The following is an 18714-nucleotide window of genomic DNA, read 5'->3' as shown; positions in this document are numbered from 1 at the left end:
TTGTAAAGCGCCTTGGGGGGTTCCAGGACTCTAGAAGGCGCTATATCAAATACAGGCACTAGGGGGTGCTAAAAGCAAGCCAAAACTGCTTAGTATCCCTGAACAATTCTAATTTTTACCAAAGGCCACATACTTGATTTAATTTTGAAATTTCAGTTTCCTTTTTGCACAAAACAGTAAAATATTTAGACAAAATGTCCTCTATCATTATTTGCCTTTACACTCTACTGTAAATGTGTGTAGCAGAAATTTACTTCCGTCAATACCTTTTATTAAAAGAGTAGGTTACTGAGATTGTGTCATTTTTCAGTGGTTGTAAACCCAAGCCTCCATTTAGAAACTCTGTTCCCGGCGTTTTGTTCAGCCTGGAAACTCGTTTGTCTTACAAAATTGTTTTCATTTTGAGAGGAGTACCTTTACCATCTTTTGTTGTTCAAAACAAACAAAGAAAGTAGACTGATGTGAGTTGACTGCCGGTTAAAGTCACGTTATCCCCAGAGGATGGAGGACGGCAGGATGGAGTGTCTAGTGGAGATGGTAGTGGGGCGCACGATAGGAGAAGAGAGAATCACAGCAGTATAATACCACGCTCCAAGGCTCTGTATCGATTTCCCATAGGCCGGCAGTGTGTTTAAGACTTTGTACAATTCTACTTTAACTGCTTCCTTGTCACTGACAGATGGAAGAATGCTCGCTTGGTTTTACTCACTCGTTATGGCTTTTTGTGAATTCCAGCAAAGGATTTTATACTTTTTTTTTTTTTTTTTTTTGCAAAAGTTGATGAACTGGAATTTAAACACAGTTGGTGAACCTGTGCAGGTTGGAACTACTTCCCTTCATCTTCTGAACTGCTGGTATATCTTCTGTATTTCTTGCATAATTGTGATCCAATTGTATAAGTCTGTGTGTAGGTCTCATCTGGTAATTGAGTCTAATGCTGCAGAGCTCGAGGGGCACTCACACACCAGTACATCTTTTTGAAATGCTCAGAAGGCTGGCTGCAGAGGATAAATCATTAATATTTATCTTTTTGGCAGAACAATATAGATTTACTTGTAAAAAAAATACAGTTGTGTCAAAACATGTCTTTTTATTCCTTCTGTAAAATGTTACTTGTTCATTTGATGGGAAGCCATTTATGCATTTGCTTGTGTCTGTATCTGTGAATTCAGCATGTAGCTTTATCTCCCTTCATAAATAATCCTGACTATTCTCTCCTTTTGGCTTAAAATGTTGGCTTGAGAGACGGTGGATAAGAATCAGCTCGGTTGCAGTTTGGGTGGTGGTGGGGGAGGAGAGTAAGAAAGATGGAAGGATGGAGGGAAGAGTGGCTAATACGGGACACTGCAGCAAAAAAGCAGTGGAGTGTAAAAAAGATGGTGCTGCAGACTTTTTTTTTGGGGGGGGGGCTCCTCTCTGCAGGTTAGCTCCTCCTTTTCCGTTTACATCCGAATGAAGCCATCTTTAAAATTATCATATGAGTCACCAGGGTTTGTCAAATCTAGAGATAAAAGATGGGTTGTGACACAGCGATGGATAGCCATGGGAGGAGTTTGTTTCCCATAAGTGCCTCTCCGTATCGCTCATTCTGACCCTTTCTCTTACTCTATTAGGGTCAGAGTGGATGCTCTTACTGTAAGAGTTACTCTGTTTTTGTGTGTGAGAGTTTGTGGCTGCCATAAGAGGAGGCGTGAGGCGAAGGGAAATGAGTTCAAGTGAAGATGGGACCATAAGTCAGGACTTTTGAGGGCTGAAGCTGGAAGGATGGGGTCATAAGAAGCAGGAGATGGTGAACACTAACTTTTTAAGGATTGGAGATTTGGGGGGGGGGGGGGGGGTACAGAACTATCCAATTAAACTCTGGTGTCCAACTAACTGTTGGACATTAGCATTCAACGTGTTATTTAAATCTTAAACCATAACCCGTTTCAGTCATGGTGTTGCTTGTTCACCGTTTACCTAAAAATTACACTCGGCTTTTCTTTGATTCATGTAGCTTTATATTTGATTTCATTAATGATTATTTTTATTCAAAGGGAAATTAACCATAATTGATGAACACCAGCTAGTGCTTTAGCTAAATGAAACTTGAGGTTAATATAAAACATGATGAAACTGGGTCATTTGTTGTCAGTTTTACTGTTAGGGCTGCTATTACAGCGCACTTTCGTCTGTTCCATTCTTTTTCTTCTTCTGTGAAACCACAACAATTTTTTACATTTTTATTAATTTGCGGATCACGGACACCTTGGTTCTGGTGAGCGAATATGAAGTGAACTGAAACCTGACCAGGGTAAGCTACACATTATTTTATGGGTAATTTTGTGAGCAAGATTGTAAGGGTTGCCACGGCTTAGAGGTTAGGCCCTCATCTTGTAATCATCATCATCATCATCATCATCGTCATCATCATCATCTTTATTTCTTTAGCACTTTCCATCATCCAAGAGGTGAACCAAAGTGCTGCACACGTACAAATAATTTAAAACAACACATGGCCAACAATAAAATATACATGAAATAAACAAAAACATGAAACAAAAGCAAAGAATGTCAGTATAAAACAAGATAAAATTATGTAAATACAACTGGATAAAAATGAGCCAAGTTGTCTAAAATAGTCTAAAAATATAGCTAACTCATGTGCTGATGGAACGCCATTGTATAAAAGTGAGTCTTCATCCAACTCTTAAGGTGAGGGTGCATGTCTGGTCATGAGTGGAAGGTCATTCCACAGCTTGGGGGCCAAAACTGAGAAAGCCCTACCTCCTCTAGTCAAGCATTTTACTCACAGAACGACTAGCAATTCTTGCTGTGATGACCTACGTGCACGTGATGGTTGTTAGCGGGTGAGCAGCTCAGACAGATAGCTAGGAGCACTGCCCTGCAGACACTTAAAAACAAAGATAAGTATCATTAAAGGGACATTAGGGAAGTTTGACGCCAAACATGTATAGAAATAATAAATGTCTTCTTCATACGTTCTCCTGCAATGCCCTGGTCCTGTAGAATGAGCCCTGGTATTTTTACTGTGATTGCCTGTTTTTCTGTAAAATCACAGAAAAAGAGAGATGCTCGGGTCGAGCAGGCTGCTTCATGCTCGTTCACGCTCAGGCATAGCCCGTAGCATTTGCTATCCGTAGCTTTAGCAGCAGAGAGAGAGGTAGTACCACTTTGTCGCTGTTCCTAACGCCTAGTGACAAAGCTAGCTACATTTCTGAGGACCCTTAGCTACTTTCTGTAGAACTTTCTTCTAGATATTTCCTGCAAATTAGCAACAAAATAGCCATTTTCGCTCCGAACCGTTCTTTGGTTAGACGTTGTTTCAGGTGTCATCAAGGATATAAAAGTTACAGATACTGTGAATGTTACTGGTGTGTAGCTCACCTTGTAAGATGTCTGACTCTCATGCAGAAGACCCGGATTCGATTCAGGATGTGACATAGTTTTTTTAGAGTTTCTTTTTTACATTAATGATATATTTTTTTACAGTAAGATGCCCAAATTTTTATTTGAGACTCCCGAACGGCATTGAATTCACAGATAAAAAAAGATGTGGGTTCAACTTTGTTCTAAAATAAAATGTTTTATTTTATTTTAATTACCTTAAAAGACTCAAAGTCTCTTTTTACACTTTATATTTATTTAATCAGGATCGTTGTCAAGTCGACGCCAGAAACAATGAAACACAACTTGAATATCAGATGAACAACAAGGCTTTATTCAACCGGCATTTATACAAGTTATCAATCATGAACGAAACATTTCTCTTACCGTTGCTTATGGGTGGAGAGCTGAACACCCCAGTTAGAAAACGTAATCCATGATAGGTGAAGAACTGAACACATGTAATCCATGAACCTCGTCAGGTAGAATCCAACAAGCAGCTCTAACAGCTCTGAGCTCTGCTCTGCTCCTTATACATTCCCTGATGTGCGTGCAAAGCTGCACACCTCCACCAGGATTACCTTGATTACATCCTCATGATCACATTATGTTCGGCTCTACCATGATTATCCTTGATTATATCCTCATGATAAGTGTGATTGACAAACAGTAGTGATCAATAACTTGTATAAAGCAATTATACAACAGATGACAAGTTCATTTTTATTACATTCCACTCTTGAACTTTTCATCTAATTTATGTAACATCATGGATCCATCACCATTTCCCCATCAAAACCAACGTCATTTATAACATACCTTGTAGTTCCACTTTAATTTTCATCGTAGTCTTTGCATTATTACCCAATTTATTTCTCTTCTTAATCGAATAACATAATGTTAGAATGCTGATTATAATTAATGCTGCAATCATAGGTGGAATTAGCACTTTATTAGCGGTACTCGACATGCCTGTAAATATATCCCACCAATGATGAGCGGAAGCCTGTTCAATCAATGTAGCAACATGTTTTATTTCCCCTTGTGCCACAAGAGTAGACACCATGAGCCTGGAAAGGTTGGACCTATGAGAGTCAATCAATTTTGCCACTTCAGTGGAACCATCCAATGCGCATTTGAATTGTTCCAGTGAGAGTGTCCAAGGGGAGTGTAAAACCTCCCATTGTATCTTAGTCAGCCGACTAGATACAGTGTAATTACTCAACCAATAGGTCACGTTATTCCATTCCCACATATGTATACCCTTGAGACAACCTGAAAAGGGAACTGAAGGTACCTGTGGGGAATTGGTCATTGTAGCCACGCATAAGGTGTTAGGACCCACCTGCCAAAACTGTTCCTCTGGGGGTGTGACCGTCCAATCACAGAGTACGACCCTTGAATCAGTGAAACATGGATTGCTATGTCCTTTTACCAATGGGCAGGCTAAACCCTTATCAGTCTCATCACAGTGTTTTACTTCATATGTTCGATTTGTTTTAACATCCCACCACTCTCCACTAACATGGAGATACCAAACCCTTTAGTGGTTATCACCGGCAGTATCTGATATCTACACACAGTCATTACTGATGTCATATTATACTGATCCCAGTATCCAGTACACATAGATTTATTACAAATCGTCATTTCTGCATGTAGCTGTAGCCATAATGAACTACTGATGTTCCATAATGTTCGCCATGCATGATAGTTATTACTCATTACCTGTATTTGAAACCTATTTCTCTGTGTCTCAGCATGAATAGTCTGCAAGGAACAGACTGTCCAATTACCTATGTGTGACAAATTATGTAATGCATCATAAGTTTCATTCCAAAGCTTTAGATTCCATTTAAATACACTTTTCCACACATCACTTCCTTCTAACTGACTAGATACAGTCGAAGGCATCCATCTTGCAGTCTTGGTGACAGCTTGTGCGGTGTATTCTCCAGTGTTGGACAGCATAGTTCGTGTCACCTCATTGTCTGCTGTGTTAGCCAGACCATACAAAGTTCCAGTTCCTCCTAGCACGGTGTCATACCATGCTCGCCTCCTCCTGTTACAAGGCGGAATAGGAGGGAATTTCACAGTCCATCGCACATATTCGGCTACCCTTATTTGTCCCATTTGTTGACAAGTGTGAACCAGGGGAGCTACAGCTGTCTGCGTAGCTCTAGCTGTGTCGGGCAGCACCCAGAATATGTACAAATAGGCGTATCCTCCTGTGATTACAGTTCCATTCCTGATCCGGAAATCGCGATCAACCTTCATACTCCAATTTGTGCCATTTTGTATGCAAGTACCATTCCCCTGATGGTATGCACAGATGCGCGCTGCAGAATTAAAGGTTACTGTTGATCCTTGAACCAACACCCCCGGGCTGATCACCCTTCCTCGGATTTTAAGACATCCTCTGCACCGGTACATCTTACCGGTAGATGTTAGGTTTCCCAAGTAGCAAGCGTCATTTGCTCTGCATGTGAATGTGCCTTGAGTGCGGTTGGACATACTGCTAACCAATTCCAGATGGCCCATGACCCCTTCTTCCAACACTTGTCCTTCCGTGAGCCCCCAACAGAAATGTGCCCTCAGTGCGATGACAGCGAGGACATGGAGGACGATGACCAAACATCCGACACCACCAGGTCCGCGGAGCCCATCCATCGCCTCGACAAGGGTTCAATCCTTTTGTAGGGGAAGGGGACCCAGTCAACCACCGTCACTCAGACACCCGCCTATGGGATACATACAAAACTGCAGATAGAATGACAAGCATTAATTTTCTCTCCTGTAACATTTGTTTATCGGAATATTAATCCATTTTTCCTCTCCGGGGAACAATACACTTACCACAGCATCTTTTCCCTGTGCAATAATCTCTCCAGCTCTGGGAGGACCATTGAGCTGCTCCACCCACACTTTTGCCCCCGCAGTAAAGTCTGATGATCCAAACCCAGTTTCACCCCTCTGAGTGATAGTGGTAGGTTTAGTAATCTCTTCAACTTTGGACATTACACACCGTTTGATTACTAACTGAGCTATCTTGTCTCCTTTTTCCAGTACCAACGGTTCTTTACCTGTATGCTGACACACCACACCTATTTCCCCTTGATAGTCTGAGTCTATTACCCCAGCTAAAATGGTTAGACCCCTCAAAGCTAAACCACTTCTTGGACACACATGAGCATAAGTTCCTGGTGGACATTGAATTCCCAATCCTGTTTTTACCACTGTCACTTTATTGGTTACTAAAGTGATGCTTTCCAAGATTTTAAGATCTAATCCCACAGAGCCCGCAGTTGCTCTAACAGGGAGTTCTGCCTCCGAAGTTGGTTTCCACATTCGTATAGGAGGGTCAGTAGAAGTTGTTTCCCTTCCTGCCCTGGCAACCATTAGCATCAGTGGAGTAACTCCATCCCCCACGGGTCTGTTATTTAACTGATGTACTGCCCTAGTCAGATTTTCTCTCCATTTGTCCAAAGAATTAGTAACCGATAGTTTCCTTAGTTTCTCTTTCAGTAACCCATTCATTCTCTCAATGAGTCCACTAGCTTTCGGGTGATATGCTACATGATAGATCCATTCTACCGCGTTGTTCTCTGCCCATTCTTTGATCTTATTTCCAGTGAAATGGGTACCATTATCAGTCTGAACCTGCAAAGGTAGTCCATAATAGGTCTCTATTAATGACAGACATTTCAATGTAGCCTCCTGATTGGCGTTATGACACGGATGCACCACCAGTACCCCTGACACCGTATCCACGGCTGTGCATGCATACTTACAGTTTTTACTTTTTGGCAATGGTCCAATGAAATCAATCTGCCAACACTATCCCGCTTGTTTACCTCGATGTATCTGTCCCTGTATATGTCGAGGGATTCTCTTTTTCTGATGTTGACAAGGTTCACAATCTTCTATGGCAGTTTTAATATCATCAATGATGAGATCTATTCCTCTGTCCCTCGCCCATTTCAATGTTCCCTGCACACCCCAATGTCCAGCAGTAACGTGAGCCCATTTGGCTAATCCAGGACTTGATTGTCTTACAGCCTGAATTTTCACTATCTTATCTACAGTCTGATTATGCAGGGATTCAGGATCATTGTTATTAGTATGAGCATCCACATGTAATACTGACACAGGAATATTTTGGCATTTCTCCCAAATGTCCTTCCATAGGTCAGCTCCCCAAACCTCTTTTGAATGTATCTTCCATTGTGTAGCATGCCAAGTTGGCATCCAAGTTAACATTCCTTGGGCTACTGACCAGGAGTCAGTATAAATACTTACTCCCTGCACCCCAGCCGCCATTATTACCATGTGTACTGCTTTCAACTCCGCCCATTGACTACTCTTTCCTGTCCCTGTGAGTTCCATAACTTGTTGTGTACCAGGGTTAAATGCCCCAGCCTTCCATTTCCTGGTTCCTGCCACATATTGACAGGAACCATCAGTGAACCAGGCTCGCTCCTGCTGCTCTGGGGTGAGTTCGCTCCATCTTACCCCCAGTTTCACAGGAGAATCCTGGATTGGTTTTACCTCAAAAGGCACTTCATCCATTTCTGGAACGTCTGCCACTTGCTCGTGGAGCATTGATACTCCTTTTTCTCCTGGTTTCATTCTCTCAGAAACATACCACTTCCATTTTATGATGCTAGCCTCTTGAGCTACCCCTATGCGGTGAGTTGTAGGATTGCTCATGACCCAAGTTAGAATGGGTATATGTGTTCTCATCATTACTTCATGCCCCACAGTTTGGGCTTCTGTTTCCAACAAAGCCCAATAACATGCCAACAACTGTTTTTCAAATGGAGTATATCTCTGTCCTGCATCAGGCAATTTCCTAGACCAAAAACCCAAAGGTTTTCTGCACCTATCTTGTTTTTGCCACAAACTCCAGTTAGCATAATCATTTACTGCAGAAACCTGTAACTCCACTGGTCCTGACAACATCTTCCCCAAAGAAACAGCTTGTTGGATGGCCTCTTTAGCTAGTTCAAATGACTGTTGTTGATCAGGCCCCCATTCAAACTGCTCCTTCTTCCGAGTGCATCTGTACAGAGGCTGCAAGATCTGTCCTAAATGAGGTATGTGGTGTCTCCAGAACCCAAACAACCCAATATACCGCTGAGCATCTGTCTTATTCTGTGGTATTGGGAACCGTGCTATTTTCTCTTTAGCTTTAGTTGTTATTTCTCTTTCCCCTCTATTCCAGATAATTCCCAAGAACTTCACTGACTGTGCAGATCCCTGCACTTTCTCTGGATTTATCTCCCATCCATGATTCTTCATATGTGTTATCAGAAGTGGGAGCAATTGCTCAACCTCTTCTTTAGTGTTTCCCTGAATCATGATGTCATCAATGTAGTGTGATAGCAATATGCCTGATGGGATCTTTAAAGTCGACAGATTTTCAGCCACTATCCTATGACAGATTGTGGGTGAATGCAAATACCCTTGTGGTAATCTGGTGAAGGTGTACTGTCTTCCTTCCCATGTAAAGGCAAACTGTTCCATCTTGTCCTCAGGGATAGGTATGGTAAAGAAAGCATTGGCCAAATCTATCACCGCATACCATGTACCAGAGTGATGCTGCACCCTTTCCACAATCGTGATAACATCCGGAACCGCAGACGTTAAAGGAGGAGTATGTTTATTCAGCGCTCTATAATCCACAGTCATTCTCCATGAACCATCTGATTTCTTCACTGGCCATAAGGGATTATTCCACCGTGTGGTGCATGTTTTCAAAACTCCTGCCTCCAGATATTCTTTAATAGTGTCCGTAATTTCTTTCTGACCCCCAGGCAACCGGTATTGTTTTTGTGATACCACCTGTGTTGCTTCAGGAATGGGAAAAGGTGTCATTTTGACCTTGCCTACCAAAATGGTGTGGATTCTGTTTATACCAAAACAAAATCGACCATGTTTCAGATGAAGAGTCATTCCGGCCAATATATCCATTCCAATAATCCATTCCTTTGCAGGAGCCACTACTACACTGTAATTTCTAATAGGTTGATTTCCTATTTTTAAGGGTAAAGTTACTCCCTTTCCTACTAACATCTGCCCCCCAAGTCCAGTCAAAGGTACAATGTTTCCCTTTATTTTATCAGGATTGCCATGAATTACCGAGGCCTCCGCCCCAGTGTCAACCAATGCCATTACTGTCTGTACTGATTTTTTCCAATAAATCTGTAATTCCACATGTGGTCTGATATCATTTATTGACCATCCTGAGGCACTGGCAACAACCCGAGCTTGACCTTCATCCTATTCATCATCATGTTCCCTTCGGTGCTGTTTTTCCTTTCTACGCTTCACTGCCGCCACCTGATAACACTCATCTGAACTCTCCTCCTCTGAAGATTCCTTGGGAGGGGCGGAAGGTTCAGCAGGCTTCGACGCCACCTCCCTGATCACATTCTGCAACATTCCAACCAATTCTGACACAGACATCCTGTCGTCCTTTTCAGGACAATGTCTGAACTGACAATGGACCTTCAGTCCCATTTGGCTGCATTTCTCCATCAATGCATTAGTGGGCAATCCATCAATCTCCTCAAACGGCACTCCCGCTTGTCGCAGTGCCCTCCACAGATCTGTTCTAGAGGGGCCCATTGCCCCCCCTTTACGACCCCTTGAATGTGGATCAATCCTGGGTTTATTTTCAGTTCTAGCTCCCTCTCTCCTCGTCTCAGACCAATCACCCAGCGTGGTGAGTTCGCCAAGACGATCTTTTATCGCGGCAAAAGTCTGGTCTGCCGCGCCAAACAACAAGCTGGTCACCATGGGTTTATAATGTGGTGGGGCATGTCTGATGAGGTGATCTCTAGTTGCCTTAGAGATGTTACAGTCCACCACTCCAGCTCCCCCGTTTCGAGCCACTTGCTCTCTAATAGTGAGTCTGGTGAGCCGCTGAATGGCATCTCTCACTGTCTGCCATTGCCCTTTAATCTCAGACCAGTCCGCCGTGGTAGGATAGATTACATGACATGCCAGAGCATATGCATCCCCCACATTGAAATCTTCATCAGCTGGCAATGCCCGGACTGTAGCCCGGTATTCAGCATTTATCTGTGCATCAGTACTTAATCCTGAAAATCTCATGGCATCACCGGCATCTATGGCTATATCACACGCGCCATCCTCCATAAGGCGATTAAGCCAGGAGTCAGTTGGTTCGCCTGGGCGCTGTTTCAGCTTCCCATTCATGTGATTTAACTCATCTTGTGAATAATCCTCTAGCGTTGTTAGCAGCCTAGGGGCGGGTTGTGGCTGCTGTTGTAACATCCTTCTTATATTACCCGCCTCATCGAGTTCCGGCCGTCCCTGATCATCCACCATATCTACCAGTATTGGTGGAATAATTTGCTGTTCTCGCCGACGCCTAGTAATAGGTCTTTGTTCTGACATCTTTATCCCCTGTAATGATGGATACAAGGGCTGAGGTGGTGGGTCAGGTTTAATCGCCCACTCCTCCTCCTCATCATCCCCCCAAAGATCCCCGTTCCATTTCTCAGGGTCCCAATCTTCACCAACATTCTTTACAAACGCCCGGATCTGAGCAGGACCTGTTCTACGAGGTCGCTTCTTTTCCTTCCTTTGCGCTCGAGACACAAAAGTCAGCGTTTTATCCAAAACATTCTGAGCATGCTTTAGCTCTTTCCCCATCACACACACTCTCTGCTCAAACTCTGAGCATGATTTTCCAACTTCTTCAGCATGGATTTTCTCCTGCGCCGCTCGCTCTCTACAACTGCTCAATTCTAACTCCTGTTTTTTCCATGCTTCTGCAAAAAGCCACATCATATCTCTCACTCCTGCCAGCGGCGCTTTTTCTTTAACTTCTATCCGCGTCAAACGGTCCAGCACCACGGCGGGGCTGACCACTCCATTTAACTCTCCCCACGGTCCAGGGCGTCCACCGCGCTGCCTTAACATATCACCAATGGTTCGGAACTCCTCCGTTTCCCAGCCGGGAATCGGCACGGGAATCGGCGTTCCCTCCCCAGAAGCACTCGGCTCCTTTTTGCTTCTCCAAAAACACTTCATTGTTGCTGGAATAGCTTGACTGATCCTGTTCGTGACGCCAAAAATGTTCTAAAATAAAATGTTTTATTTTATTTTAATTACCTTAAAAGACTCAAAGTCTCTTTTTACACTTTATATTTATTTAATCAGGATCGTTGTCAAGTCGACGCCAGAAACAATGAAACACAACTTGAATATCAGATGAACAACAAGGCTTTATTCAACCGGCATTCATACAAGTTATCAATCATGAACGAAACATTTCTCTTACCGTTGCTTATGGGTGGAGAGCTGAACACCCCAGTTAGAAAACGTAATCCATGATAGGTGAAGAACTGAACACATGTAATCCATGAACCTCGTCAGGTAGAATCCAACAAGCAGCTCTAACAGCTCTGAGCTCTGCTCTGCTCCTTATACATTCCCTGATGTGCGTGCAAAGCTGCACACCTCCACCAGGATTACCTTGATTACATCCTCATGATCACATTATGTTCGGCTCTACCATGATTATCCTTGATTATATCCTCATGATAAGTGTGATTGACAAACAGTAGTGATCAATAACTTGTATAAAGCAATTATACAACAGATGACAAGTTCATTTTTATTACAAACTTTCATTTTGGAACAATTTTTCAAGCACGGGAAGGGAATGACCTGAGCATGCAGGAGGACTGACCCATCATAAACCTTTGTTGGCTGTGCTGAAGAGAATGGTACAGAACCACATTATTTAATTAATTAGCTGCGCGTTCTCCTGTCCTCTGTCCTCCGGGCCATACACACACACACACAGGACTGTCTCAGCTGTTATTTTCGTTAAGGAGTGTGCACGTACAGCATGCGTGCCTTGTGCACGAGCCTACTATTGAAGCTGCCGTTACGCTTTTAGCCTGAGGGGGCAATCGCAAACATAAAAATTCAAAAGTCCGTAAAGTCCCTTTAAGGTGAGGGTGCATGTCTGGTCATGAGTGGAAGGTCATTCCACAGCTTGGGGGGCCAAAACTGAGAAAGCCCTACCTCCTCTAGTCGAGCACTTTACTCGCAGAACGACTAGCAAGTCTTGCTGTGATGACCTATGTGCACGTGATGGTTGTTAGCGGGTGAGCAGCTCAGACAGATAGCTAGGAGCACTGCCCTGCAGACACTTAAAAACAAAGATAAATATCTTTAACCTGACTTGGAAACATACTGGAAGCCAGTGCAGATTGGCCAAAATGGGCGTGAAGTGTTCCTGCTTTCTGGTGCCGGTCAGGAATCTAGCAGCAGCATTTTGAGCAAGCTGGAGTCGAGCAAGTGCAGCCTTGCTCACTCCAGAGTAAAGGGAGTTGCAATAATCAAGCTGATCCTGACCTTTTGACTTTTATTTATTGAACAAAGCTCAGATTTTAAACACATATTTACAGCTATTATGATTAAACGTCCAACAAACAATTACTTATTCATAAATAAATAAAAATATTTGTCCCCACCAGTTTCAAAACAAACTGGCACCCTTGTAAATGGCTATTTAATTGTTTATAGATATGCTAGATATGAAACTGGTTTCTTGCCAAATAGTGATTCAAATCGTATTTTAAGCCTGGGGCACACCGGAGGCGGACGCACCGCGCCACTTAGCGCTTCTTTGAAAGTCGCGCAATAGTCACAACATCATGTGGGACTTGGAGACAGAAAGCAGGAAGTGACTCTATTGTTTATATGTGATCAGACTTACTGTCGTGTTCTGTGAGACTCAAATTCATAAAAAATTGGTAAGTATGCTATTTATTAGAATATTTTAAGATGAGTACTAGTAATAGCTTTTAGCACCCCCTAGTTTTTGATAAAACCAAAAGTGAAAATGATCTGATCACTGCGTGTTCATCTTTTTAACACCTGAATCCAATGGCAGAAATGTCTTCTGAGCCTTAATTAGTGTCTATAGAATTGATTCTTGACTAAATCAAACAAATCAGCTGTATTCATGATCTAAAACATTTAGGCCCTTTTCTTGAAAAGCTTGAACGCCCTTGCTTTAAGAAAGTATAAAGGGAGCTTTTTACTTTTATTTGGTTTCAAAGGACAGTAAATAAAGGCCTCAATGTTGAGGAAGCGTTTTTGCGGTTTTGGTAAAAACTGATAAAACATGTTTGATCTCATGCAATATCCAGCATGACCTGTTAGCACCATTCCCACAGCCACCACATCAGCTCAACACCTGTAATTCCTATGTGTTGTTTTACGGCCAGGCTAACTAAAGTTACAAAACGGAAGAGAATAACCTACGCTGCAGGCAAACGGAGTGAAAAGTCAGAGCTTATGGTGTTTTGATTTTATTTGGACAGCTATAAAGAAAACACTGAGCGGCTGTGAGAAGGCAGAGCCCATCTGAACATAAAGGTGCCCTGCAGCATAAACAGCTTTGATAAAAGTGTCATCTTTTGCTGATGCAGCAACATCCATCTCAGTGAAATTTACCTGTTAGGCAGCTGCTCCTTTCTTCTTTCATTGTTTAGAGGAGTTATTGTGAGCCCTTTGCTCTGTTCATTATGGACAAATGTCTACTTGGGACATTTTGAGAGGTTTCAACCTCAAATGGTCAAATTATCGCCCAATAGACAAAATATTTTTGACTGAAGGTGATATACACACTATAGTGATACAAGGGCTCACCTATAGCATGGATTTATGTTCAAGGTAACGTGAGAGAAAACACACACACACATCTTGCTTACACCCTGCTGACCTTTTAAAGGGCATCTCGGCTCAATTTGCCCTTTAGGCCTCTACTTTCTTTCTTCTCTCCTGACCACAACCCCTCCCCATACACCTGTCTGGTCTTTCCTGTCCTCCCCACTTCTCTCTCATCTCTTTGATTGATCTCTGCTTCCCCTTCATACTGCATGGATGCTATTTGTGTGCTGTCAGGCTCTCTTCCTCCTATCACTGCAGCCAGCCAAACTAATGGCCTGTATCTCCTATTTAATGGCACCGTTACATCACTGCATGGGCTGCAGGCCATTATAGGAGGCCACAAAGCCATCCCAAGTCCCCTTGGGGCTCTAACAGTTTCTTTATCTGCTGTCCTGCTCTTTTCTTTTTAATTTCCATCAGTCTTTCTGGATACGTTCATTCGTGTACTTATCCCCTGAAAGGTTTCTCCTTTTCTTTTTTCCAAGCCATTCCCAATGTGTTTTGAGTTTCCTTTTACATTTTTTTAAAGACACATTGTGTAGTTTTTACCAGTAATCTCTGGAAAAATCCATTGAAATGTTGTTGAAAATTAATTAAATGATCCCCGGTTGTTGAAAAATATTGGTGGCTTTGTAACATTTAACCATAAAAATCAGGTTTAAAATACTCGGGAGCGGGTCTTTGGGTGACGCCGTATTTCCTTCTACGGGAGCCTGTGAGGAAAAAACACATTTACTAATTTGTAATAAACAATTACAAAACGTTTGCCATTCACAAAGTTTAGGGATGCACCAAAAATTTGGCCACCGAAATGTTTCGGCCTAAAAGAACCCAAAGCACAATTTTTGGTTTTGAGCCAAAACACCAAAATGACCGAAACAATATGGCCGAAACAGGCCGTCAGGTGAATCCAGTTTTCTGTTCATCTCGCTTCTCCCATAAGTAGCCATTTGTTATTTTTTTGACGAGAATAGTACATTCTGATTTCAAAAGTAAAGTTTTCCCCTTTTAGTAATGCTATTTATTACGATCGCTATCCATATCCATCATGACGCACGTTTAAGTTTCGGTTTAACGTCTACCGCATCTGCGCTGCTTGTTTTTGTCTTTACATCCCCGCTACAGCTGTCTCTATTAGCGGTGTTTTGACCGTCCTCTCTACACCCACCATGTCCTGAACACATCATGAACACTGACACAAAATAAGCGTTGGAACGTGTGTGTGTGAAGTGTGTTTGCTCTCATGAAGCACAAAGACTCTGTTGCTGCGCACAGCTGCAGCGTCACCTTCTTCCTCACTGATTAGTGAATATCTTCATCAGAGGGTAAATATTACTCTTCAGAATCAAGCCCCCATAATTCTGCAGCAAATATGAAGCTAACAAGGAAGTGGCAAAATTTTCAGTTCCACCCTCATCCACTAGGGTCTGGCAGCAGAACAGAGCAGATCCTCGTCAACTTCTATGTTAAAAATGCCATTTTCACAGCACAAATAAACCATTTTAGGTTTAATAGATCTAGTTTACAAATCTGAGGGGGGTGAATTATTTTTATGACTCTTCTGTTCAAGTGGAATTTAAAGCTTAAAAATCTGAATAATTAATGAGCATCCACGTGACTTCAGAGCTAGCTCAGAAGAAAGGCCTCGGCCTTATGTTAATAGATGTTGGGCCATTTCCACTCTCTGAACTTTAGTTTTTTCGTGTTTGGATGTTAATCGTGGAATTAGTTGGACAAAAAGGCAAGCTGTGGTTACTAACAGACCATCCAAGCAGTTTCTGCTTCTTTCTATCAGTAAGTAAAATTATATTTCTATACTTTGTTTTGCTGGTTGAATGGAGGGAAATGCTGTGTCATTTAACTGCTTGGTCAAACATGCTAGTCGGGCTCCATGAGAAGCTTGAGTGGCTGCCCAGCTTCTACTGTCTCCTGCCTGAGAATAGCAGGCTCCAAAGGCTCCAAAGCGAGGCTGTAGTCATGTTGGATCACCGCAGCTCTTTTTGTTGACGCTGCTTCACTTTTGAGATGCTCAACCGCATTTTTTTTGCTGAAAATGGTCGGAAAAACTCTGTTAGCTTTGGGTTAGCATGTAGCTAGTATCCCGCTTATCTCCATCTCCCAGAGAAGGGAACATCAACAACGGCGGACATGCGGATCTTTCACCACGGTGGACCAATGAAACCCGATATCCTCGGTCAGCTTACCTAGTTATGATTTCGTTTCTAAGCAGACTGGAGGTGCCTTTACTTTGGAGTCACACTACCATGTTTCTCTTGCTGAAAACGGCCTTTAGCTTTGGGTTAGCAGGTAGCTAGTGTCCAGCTGAGGGACTGAGCTGTAAGGCCACTGTGCTTGGTTACGATCGCAGCGGTCTGAGGTTCCTCTTGTAATTTAACAGTCCCAGTCCACATCTCCACAGGCAATCAGCATGACTACAGCCTCACACGGGAGCCAGTTTGCCATGTGAGTGGGATACCTCAGTCCAAGGAGCCATTCTTAGCTTCTTGGGCAAGCCAAGTTAGCTAGTAGCTACACTGGTTCATTTGTTCCAACCCTGTTCCAAATATTTCAGCCCCACCCTTAGCTCCACCTCTTTTCCCATTTTTGTATTGTCTGGGCGTGACGGGACCTGTGGCACGGTCAAAATGGCGGTGGTGGGAAGCTCCCATTTGGGCACAAAAATGTATCATTTGAGCCTATGGACATGAATTGTCCAGTGTAAATGTCGATGTTAAGAATCAGAATCGGACATTACCTGACAAAGAGCTTTGTCAACTGTGAACAGACCTGTCTGTATTGTAAGTTTCTCCTCTCTAATGTATAATAATATTCACCCTCTGTGAGCTCTGCTCATCTCCTCAGCCTGGAGTCTCCCGACAGGGAGCGGTTTTCAGACTCTATAAACTCCAAAAATTTCTATAGAAACCCCCAAAAGTGTTGCTCATATTGAAGTTACACATCTCCACTATCTTCCACTATTGTTGTAATGTGCCGTGAAACGTCCTGCTGTAATCAATGCATGTTTTCATAATATTTAATGCTTTTATTCCCATCATTTGGCAACTGATGGGTATTCCGCCTAGTTGTCGTTTCCTAGTTGGAGCTGGAAATCCTGATTTGTTCCATCCATTCTAATTTTAGTTTATAACATTTTTTTATTTCCTCCTGCTTATAGAACAATGTGTCACAGTGCAGACATTTATTTTTGTGCTGTGCATTGCCCTTTTCAACAGTTTTCTAAGCAAGTGAAAGATCATGAAGTACTGAGAGGAAAAAAGTTATGGAGTGAGTATGAATAATAATAATAATAACAATAATAATAATAATAATAATAATAATAATAATAATAATAATGTGAAAAGCAAAAGAAAGGAGTGATGGGATGAAGACTGCAAAAGGTCAAAAATAGGGCAACATGTGCATCAAATTAACAGGAAGAGAGTTCTAGCTACATGCTAAAAGACATCATAGCTAATGGCTTTTCTTATCTGATGTTGCTGTGTGTGTTTATGTGTGAGTGTGTGTATATGTGTGTGAGTGTGTGTATACGAGGACTGTGTCTCCAGGAGACAAGAAAAGAAAAGGAGGAATTAAAAAAAAACTGTTCTGAAGCTTTCTTGGGAAGCAGGTGTGTGTGAGTGACAAGAACTTCCTCACCTCACCATATCTGAGGTGTTTTAGCCAGATGGTATCTGTGAGGCTGGAGAGAAACTGGCTTACTGATAAGAAGCATCCTGAGATCAGAGACGGGTGCAGAGGATGAACGCACCTGGTACTGCTTCGTCCTGCGCACGCACACACACACACACACACACACACACACACACACACACACACACACACACAAAGGTTTTACTTCTAACTATGTGAAGACCTCTTATATTTATATAATATACTCCTTAAACCCGTATCTCACTAACCTTCATGAGGGAATTTCCAAAGCATTAAAACCAGAGGTAAAGGGTAAATAACCTGTATTTATTTAGCACCTATAAGAATCGTATGACCCCCCAAGGCACTTTACAACACAGTGTGCCCACCTCTGCCCTGAGGCACACTGACAGAAGCGAGGCTGCCATACACTGGGGGGACACCAACCTCTGACCACCACCAGCAGTCAAGGCAGGTTAGGTGTCTTGCTCAAAGACTAAACAACTGCAGCAGACTGAGCGGGGCTCGAACCTGCAACCGAGTTACAAGGTGGGCACTTAACTCCTCAGCTCCGTCGCCCCATAAAAGCTGCATCAACTTCTAACACTAATTCTTCCTCACCTTCAACCGGCTGATGAGAATTTTTATTACGATTAACTCAACAGGCTATTTGTTCAAAAAAATGTTCTCACATTCACCCTGGATGTCTGAAACCCGTCTCGAACCCTTCTCAAAGTTTCCTTGACTCAAAAAGAGAGAGAAACTTTGGTGGGCCTGCAAACCACGCTGCAAAGTGAATAAAACTGCATTTAGACTTTTTTTTTGACTAAACTGCAACAAGAAAATGAGTTGTAAATGTTTTTTTAATTAAATCACAAGACTCACTCTTAAATAAAACTTGATAATGCAACCCACGCTCCAATTCAATGTGTTTACAACAGAGAATTGGCACAT

At 42.5% G+C, this 18714-nt stretch overlaps 1 protein-coding gene across 5 annotated transcripts in view; it reads left to right on the top strand.

The window, feature by feature from the left end:
* The window catches only part of wasf1 (WASP family member 1), a 74414-nt gene that overhangs the window by 33999 nt on the left and 21701 nt on the right, over positions 1–18714 (top strand). The window lies entirely within an intron of this gene.

Source organism: Nothobranchius furzeri, chromosome 2 (genome assembly GCF_043380555.1).
Source record: "Nothobranchius furzeri strain GRZ-AD chromosome 2, NfurGRZ-RIMD1, whole genome shotgun sequence".
Taxonomy (NCBI): domain Eukaryota; kingdom Metazoa; phylum Chordata; class Actinopteri; order Cyprinodontiformes; family Nothobranchiidae; genus Nothobranchius; species Nothobranchius furzeri.
This window is presented reverse-complemented; position numbering and strand designations above follow the sequence as displayed.